Genomic DNA, 9,122 nt, shown 5'->3' on the forward strand with positions numbered 1-9,122 from the left:
AGTCCAACTGAAAGAAATGGACGCAGTCCATCGAGAGGAACAGAGACTGTCATTCTGAGCAGAACCAACAGAACCTGACTGAAAGTGTCAGTACAGTTCATTTGGTAAAACCTATCTCCGTGTCTTGAGGTGAGACGAGAAAGTCCTACTGAGGGAAAACAGCACAGGTCCTCTGAGAGGAGTGGTAGGAGTTCCTCAGATAGAACTCACTGCAGTCCAACTGAAAGAAATGGACGCAGTCCCTCTGGAGGAACAGAGACAGTCATTCTGAGCAGAACCAACAGAACCAGTCTGAAAAGGGTCAGTACAGTTCATTTGGTAAAACCTATCTCCGTGTCTTGAGGTGAGAGGAAAAAGTCCTACTGAAGGAAAACAGCACAGGTCCTCAGAGAGTAGTGGTCGCAATTCCTCAGATAGAATTCACTGTACTCCGTCTGAAAGAAATGGACCAAGTCCCTCTGAGAGGAACAGACACAGTCATTCTGAGCAGAGCCAACAGACCAATTTGAAAGGGGGCAGTACAGTTCATGTGGGAAAACGTATCTCCATGACTTGGAGGTGAGAGGACACAGCCCTACTGAGGGAGAAAGCACAGGTCCTCTGAGAGGAGTGGTCGCAGTTCCTCAGATAGAACTCACTGTAGTCCCTCTGAAAAAAATGGACGCAGTCCCAATGAGAGGAACAGAGATAGTCATTCTGAGCAGAATCAACAGAACCAGTCTGAAAGGGGCCAGTACAGTTCTGGTTGGAAAACTCCTCTCAGTCGCTTGTATGTGAGAGGACACAGCCCTATTGAGAGAAGACAGCACAGACCCTCTGCGAGGAGTGGTCGAAGTTCCTCAGATAAAACTCACTGTAGTCCGTCTGAAAGAAATGGACGCAGTCCCTCTGAGAGGAACAGACACAGGCATTCTGAGCAGAGCCAACAGAACCAATTTGAAAGGGGGCAGTACAGTTCATGTGGGAAGACTTATCTCCATGCCTTGGAGGTGAGAGGACACAGCCCTACTGAGGGAAGACAGCACAGGCCCTCTGAGAGGAGTGGTCGCCATTCCTCAGAGAAATCACTGTAGTACATCTGATGGAAATGGATGCGGTCCGTCTGAGAGCTATAGACACAGTCATTCTGAGCAGAGCCAACAGAACCGATTTGAAAGGGGCCAGTACAGTTCATGTGGGAAATCTTATGTCCGGTGTTTGGAGGTGTGAGGACAAGCCCTACTCAGGGAAGACAGCACAGGTCCTCTGAGAGGAGTGGTCGCAGTTCCTCAGAGAGAACTCACTGTAGTCCCTCTAAAAGAAATGGACGCAGTCCCTCTGAAAGAAAAAGACACAGTCATTCTGAACAGAACCAACAGAAACAGTCTGAAAGGGACCAGTACAGTTGGTGTTAGAGGACACAACCCTATTGAGAGAAGACAGCAGAAGCCCTCTGAGAGGAGTGGTCGCAGTTCCTCAGAGAGAACTCAAGTAGTCACTCTGAAAGAATGGACGGAGTCCCTCTGAGAGGAACAGAGACAGTCATTCTGAGCAGAGCCAACAGAACCAATTTGAAAAGGGCCAGTACAGTTCATGTCGGAAAACCTATCTCCATGTCTTGAGGTGAGAGGAGAAAGCCCTACCGAGGGAAAGAGGCACAGGTCCTCAGAGAGGAGTGGTCACAAATCCTCCGATAGAACTCACTGCATTCCGCCTGAAAGAAATGGACACAGTCATTCTGAGCAGAGCCAACAGAAACAATTTGAAAGCGGCGAGTACAGTTCATGTAGGAAAACTTATCTCCGTTATTTGGAGCTGTGAGGACAAGCCCTACTTAAAGAAGACAGCACAGGTCCTCTGAGCGGAGAGGTCGCAGTTCCTCAGAGAGATCTCACTGTAGTCCCTCTGAAAGAAATGGACGCAGTCCCTCTGATAGAAACAGTCATTCTGAGCAGAACCAACAGAACCAGTCTGTAAGGGGCCAGTACAGTTGGCGTGAGAGGACACAACCCTATTGAGAGAAAACAGCAGAGGCCCTCTGAGAGGAGTGGTCGCAGTTCCTCAGATAGAACTCACTGTAGTCCCTCTGAAAGATTGGACGCAGTCCCTCTGAGAGGAACAGAGACAGTCATTCTGAGGAGACCCAACAGAACCAATTTGAAAGGGGCCAGTACAGTTCATGTGGGAAAACCTATCTCCGAATGTTGGAGGTGACTGGACACAGCCCTACTGTGGGAAGACAGCACAGGTCCTCTGAGAGGAGTGGTAGGAGTTCCTCAGATAGAACTCACTGTAGTCCCTCTGAAAGAAATGGACGCAGTCCCTCTGAGAGGAACAGAGACAGTCATTCTGAGCAGAACCAACAGAACCAGTCTGAAAAGGGTCAGTACAGTTCATTTGGTAAAACCTATCTCCGTGTCTTGAGGTGAGAGGAAAAAGTCCTACTGAAGGAAAACAGCACAGGTCCTCAGAGAGTAGTGGTCGCAATTCCTCAGATAGAATTCACTGTACTCCGTCTGAAATAAATGGACCAAGTCCCTCTGAGAGGAACAGACACAGTCATTCTGAGCAGAGCCAACAGACCAATTTGAAAGGGGGCAGTACAGTTCATGTGGGAAAACGTATCTCCATGACTTGGAGGTGAGAGGACACAGCCCTACTGAGGGAGAAAGCACAGGTCCTCTGAGAGGAGTGGTCGCAGTTCCTCAGATAGAACTCACTGTAGTCCCTCTGAAAAAAATGGACGCAGTCCCAATGAGAGGAACAGAGATAGTCATTCTGAGCAGAATCAACAGAACCAGTCTGAAAGGGGCCAGTACAGTTCTGGTTGGAAAACTCCTCTCAGTCGCTTGTATGTGAGAGGACACAGCCCTATTGAGAGAAGACAGCACAGACCCTCTGCGAGGAGTGGTCGAAGTTCCTCAGATAAAACTCACTGTAGTCCGTCTGAAAGAAATGGACGCAGTCCCTCTGAGAGGAACAGACACAGGCATTCTGAGCAGAGCCAACAGAACCAATTTGAAAGGGGGCAGTACAGTTCATGTGGGAAGACTTATCTCCGTGCCTTGGAGGTGAGAGGACACAGCCCTACTGAGGGAAGACAGCACAGGCCCTCTGAGAGGAGTGGTCGCCATTCCTCAGAGAAATCACTGTAGTACATCTGATGGAAATGGATGCGGTCCGTCTGAGAGCTATAGACACAGTCATTCTGAGCAGAGCCAACAGAACCGATTTGAAAGGGGCCAGTACAGTTCATGTGGGAAATCTTATCTCCGGTGTTTGGAGGTGTGAGGACAAGCCCTACTCAGGGAAGACAGCACAGGTCCTCTGAGAGGAGTGGTCGCAGTTCCTCAGAGAGAACTCACTGTAGTCCCTCTAAAAGAAATGGACGCAGTCCCTCTGAAAGAAAAAGACACAGTCATTCTGAACAGAACCAACAGAAACAGTCTGAAAGGGACCAGTACAGTTGGTGTTAGAGGACACAACCCTATTGAGAGAAGACAGCAGAAGCCCTCTGAGAGGAGTGGTCGCAGTTCCTCAGAGAGAACTCAAGTAGTCACTCTGAAAGAATGGACGGAGTCCCTCTGAGAGGAACAGAGACAGTCATTCTGAGCAGAGCCAACAGAACCAATTTGAAAAGGGCCAGTACAGTTCATGTCGGAAAACCTATCTCCATGTCTTGAGGTGAGAGGAGAAAGCCCTACCGAGGGAAAGAGGCACAGGTCCTCAGAGAGGAGTGGTCACAAATCCTCCGATAGAACTCACTGCATTCCGCCTGAAAGAAATGGACACAGTCATTCTGAGCAGAGCCAACAGAAACAATTTGAAAGCGGCGAGTACAGTTCATGTAGGAAAACTTATCTCCGTTATTTGGAGCTGTGAGGACAAGCCCTACTTAAAGAAGACAGCACAGGTCCTCTGAGCGGAGAGGTCGCAGTTCCTCAGAGAGATCTCACTGTAGTCCCTCTGAAAGAAATGGACGCAGTCCCTCTGATAGAAACAGTCATTCTGAGCAGAACCAACAGAACCAGTCTGTAAGGGGCCAGTACAGTTGGCGTGAGAGGACACAACCCTATTGAGAGAAAACAGCAGAGGCCCTCTGAGAGGAGTGGTCGCAGTTCCTCAGATAGAACTCACTGTAGTCCCTCTGAAAGATTGGACGCAGTCCCTCTGAGAGGAACAGAGACAGTCATTCTGAGGAGACCCAACAGAACCAATTTGAAAGGGGCCAGTACAGTTCATGTGGGAAAACCTATCTCCGAATGTTGGAGGTGACTGGACACAGCCCTACTGTGGGAAGACAGCACAGGTCCTCTGAGAGGAGTGGTAGGAGTTCCTCAGATAGAACTCACTGTAGTCCCTCTGAAAGAAATGGACGCAGTCCCTCTGAGAGGAACAGAGACAGTCATTCTGAGCAGAACCAACAGAACCAGTCTGAAAAGGGCCAGTACAGTTGGTGTGAGAGGACACAGCCCTACTGAGAGAAGACAGCACAGGTCCTTGAGAGGAGTGGTCGCAGGTTCACAGATAGAATTCACTGTAGTTCCTCTGAAAAAAATGGACGCAGTCCCACTGAGAGGAACAGAGATAGTTATTCTGAGCAGAACCAACAGAACCAGTATGAAAGGGGCCAGTACAGTTGGTGTTGGAAACCCATCTCAGTCGCTTGGAAGTGAGAGGACACAGCCCTATTGAGAGAAGACAGCACAGGCCCTCTGAGAGGAGTGGTCGCCATTCCTCAGAGAGAAATCACTGTAGTCCGTCTGAAAGACATTGTAGCAGTCCCTTTGAGAGGAACACACACAGTCATTCTGAGCAGAGGCTACAGAACCATTTTGAAAGGGGCCAGTATAGTTCATTGGGGAAAACCTATTTCCGTTTCTTGGAGGTGAGGACACAGCGCTACTGAGTGAAGACAGCACAGGTCCTCTGAGAGGAGTGGTCGCAGTTCCTCAGATAGAACTCACTGTAGTTCCTCTGAAAGAAATGGACGCAGTACCTCTGAGAGAAACAGAGACAGTCATTCTGAGCAGAACCAACAGAACCAGTCTAAAAGGGACCAGTACAGTTGGTGTGAGAGGACACAGCCCTATTGAGAGAAGTCAGCACAGGCCCTCTGAGAGGATTGGTCGCAGTTCCTCAGAGAGAACTCACAGTAGTCCGTCTGAAAGAAATGGACGCCGTCCCTCTGAGAGGAACAGAGAGAGTCATTCTGAGCAGCGCCAACAGAACCAATTTGAAAGGGGCCAGTACAGTTCATGTTGGAAATCCTATCTCTGTGTGTTGGAGGTGAGAGGACACAGCCCTACTGAGGGAAGACAGCACAGGTACTCAGAGAGGAGTGGTCGCAATTCCTCAGATAGAACTCACTGTAGTCCGTCTGAAAGAAATGGACGCAGTCCCTCTGAGAGGAACAGACACAGGCATTCTGAGCAGAGCCAACAGAACCAATTTGAAAGGGGGCAGTACAGTTCATGTGGGAAGACTTATCTCCGTGCCTTGGAGGTGAGAGGACACAGCCCTACTGAGGGAAGACAGCACAGGCCCTCTGAGAGGAGTGGTCGCCATTCCTCAGAGAAATCACTGTAGTACATCTGATGGAAATGGATGCGGTCCGTCTGAGAGCTATAGACACAGTCATTCTGAGCAGAGCCAACAGAACCGATTTGAAAGGGGCCAGTACAGTTCATGTGGGAAATCTTATGTCCGGTGTTTGGAGGTGTGAGGACAAGCCCTACTCAGGGAAGACAGCACAGGTCCTCTGAGAGGAGTGGTCGCAGTTCCTCAGAGAGAACTCACTGTAGTCCCTCTAAAAGAAATGGACGCAGTCCCTCTGAAAGAAAAAGACACAGTCATTCTGAACAGAACCAACAGAAACAGTCTGAAAGGGACCAGTACAGTTGGTGTTAGAGGACACAACCCTATTGAGAGAAGACAGCAGAAGCCCTCTGAGAGGAGTGGTCGCAGTTCCTCAGAGAGAACTCAAGTAGTCACTCTGAAAGAATGGACGGAGTCCCTCTGAGAGGAACAGAGACAGTCATTCTGAGCAGAGCCAACAGAACCAATTTGAAAAGGGCCAGTACAGTTCATGTCGGAAAACCTATCTCCATGTCTTGAGGTGAGAGGAGAAAGCCCTACCGAGGGAAAGAGGCACAGGTCCTCAGAGAGGAGTGGTCACAAATCCTCCGATAGAACTCACTGCATTCCGCCTGAAAGAAATGGACACAGTCATTCTGAGCAGAGCCAACAGAAACAATTTGAAAGCGGCGAGTACAGTTCATGTAGGAAAACTTATCTCCGTTATTTGGAGCTGTGAGGACAAGCCCTACTTAAAGAAGACAGCACAGGTCCTCTGAGCGGAGAGGTCGCAGTTCCTCAGAGAGATCTCACTGTAGTCCCTCTGAAAGAAATGGACGCAGTCCCTCTGATAGAAACAGTCATTCTGAGCAGAACCAACAGAACCAGTCTGTAAGGGGCCAGTACAGTTGGCGTGAGAGGACACAACCCTATTGAGAGAAAACAGCAGAGGCCCTCTGAGAGGAGTGGTCGCAGTTCCTCAGATAGAACTCACTGTAGTCCCTCTGAAAGATTGGACGCAGTCCCTCTGAGAGGAACAGAGACAGTCATTCTGAGGAGACCCAACAGAACCAATTTGAAAGGGGCCAGTACAGTTCATGTGGGAAAACCTATCTCCGAATGTTGGAGGTGACTGGACACAGCCCTACTGTGGGAAGACAGCACAGGTCCTCTGAGAGGAGTGGTAGGAGTTCCTCAGATAGAACTCACTGTAGTCCCTCTGAAAGAAATGGACGCAGTCCCTCTGAGAGGAACAGAGACAGTCATTCTGAGCAGAACCAACAGAACCAGTCTGAAAAGGGTCAGTACAGTTCATTTGGTAAAACCTATCTCCGTGTCTTGAGGTGAGAGGAAAAAGTCCTACTGAAGGAAAACAGCACAGGTCCTCAGAGAGTAGTGGTCGCAATTCCTCAGATAGAATTCACTGTACTCCGTCTGAAAGAAATGGACCAAGTCCCTCTGAGAGGAACAGACACAGTCATTCTGAGCAGAGCCAACAGACCAATTTGAAAGGGGGCAGTACAGTTCATGTGGGAAAACGTATCTCCATGACTTGGAGGTGAGAGGACACAGCCCTACTGAGGGAGAAAGCACAGGTCCTCTGAGAGGAGTGGTCGCAGTTCCTCAGATAGAACTCACTGTAGTCCCTCTGAAAAAAATGGACGCAGTCCCAATGAGAGGAACAGAGATAGTCATTCTGAGCAGAATCAACAGAACCAGTCTGAAAGGGGCCAGTACAGTTCTGGTTGGAAAACTCCTCTCAGTCGCTTGTATGTGAGAGGACACAGCCCTATTGAGAGAAGACAGCACAGACCCTCTGCGAGGAGTGGTCGAAGTTCCTCAGATAAAACTCACTGTAGTCCGTCTGAAAGAAATGGACGCAGTCCCTCTGAGAGGAACAGACACAGGCATTCTGAGCAGAGCCAACAGAACCAATTTGAAAGGGGGCAGTACAGTTCATGTGGGAAGACTTATCTCCGTGCCTTGGAGGTGAGAGGACACAGCCCTACTGAGGGAAGACAGCACAGGCCCTCTGAGAGGAGTGGTCGCCATTCCTCAGAGAAATCACTGTAGTACATCTGATGGAAATGGATGCGGTCCGTCTGAGAGCTATAGACACAGTCATTCTGAGCAGAGCCAACAGAACCGATTTGAAAGGGGCCAGTACAGTTCATGTGGGAAATCTTATGTCCGGTGTTTGGAGGTGTGAGGACAAGCCCTACTCAGGGAAGACAGCACAGGTCCTCTGAGAGGAGTGGTCGCAGTTCCTCAGAGAGAACTCACTGTAGTCCCTCTAAAAGAAATGGACGCAGTCCCTCTGAAAGAAAAAGACACAGTCATTCTGAACAGAACCAACAGAAACAGTCTGAAAGGGACCAGTACAGTTGGTGTTAGAGGACACAACCCTATTGAGAGAAGACAGCAGAAGCCCTCTGAGAGGAGTGGTCGCAGTTCCTCAGAGAGAACTCAAGTAGTCACTCTGAAAGAATGGACGGAGTCCCTCTGAGAGGAACAGAGACAGTCATTCTGAGCAGAGCCAACAGAACCAATTTGAAAAGGGCCAGTACAGTTCATGTCGGAAAACCTATCTCCATGTCTTGAGGTGAGAGGAGAAAGCCCTACCGAGGGAAAGAGGCACAGGTCCTCAGAGAGGAGTGGTCACAAATCCTCCGATAGAACTCACTGCATTCCGCCTGAAAGAAATGGACACAGTCATTCTGAGCAGAGCCAACAGAAACAATTTGAAAGCGGCGAGTACAGTTCATGTAGGAAAACTTATCTCCGTTATTTGGAGCTGTGAGGACAAGCCCTACTTAAAGAAGACAGCACAGGTCCTCTGAGCGGAGAGGTCGCAGTTCCTCAGAGAGATCTCACTGTAGTCCCTCTGAAAGAAATGGACGCAGTCCCTCTGATAGAAACAGTCATTCTGAGCAGAACCAACAGAACCAGTCTGTAAGGGGCCAGTACAGTTGGCGTGAGAGGACACAACCCTATTGAGAGAAAACAGCAGAGGCCCTCTGAGAGGAGTGGTCGCAGTTCCTCAGATAGAACTCACTGTAGTCCCTCTGAAAGATTGGACGCAGTCCCTCTGAGAGGAACAGAGACAGTCATTCTGAGGAGACCCAACAGAACCAATTTGAAAGGGGCCAGTACAGTTCATGTGGGAAAACCTATCTCCGAATGTTGGAGGTGACTGGACACAGCCCTACTGTGGGAAGACAGCACAGGTCCTCTGAGAGGAGTGGTAGGAGTTCCTCAGATAGAACTCACTGTAGTCCCTCTGAAAGAAATGGACGCAGTCCCTCTGAGAGGAACAGAGACAGTCATTCTGAGCAGAACCAACAGAACCAGTCTGAAAAGGGCCAGTACAGTTGGTGTGAGAGGACACAGCCCTACTGAGAGAAGACAGCACAGGTCCTTGAGAGGAGTGGTCGCAGGTTCACAGATAGAATTCACTGTAGTTCCTCTGAAAAAAATGGACGCAGTCCCACTGAGAGGAACAGAGATAGTTATTCTGAGCAGAACCAACAGAACCAGTATGAAAGGGGCCAGTACAGTTGGTGTTG

Source organism: Mustela lutreola, chromosome 9, assembly GCF_030435805.1.
Source record: "Mustela lutreola isolate mMusLut2 chromosome 9, mMusLut2.pri, whole genome shotgun sequence".
Classification (NCBI taxonomy): Eukaryota; Metazoa; Chordata; class Mammalia; order Carnivora; family Mustelidae; genus Mustela; species Mustela lutreola.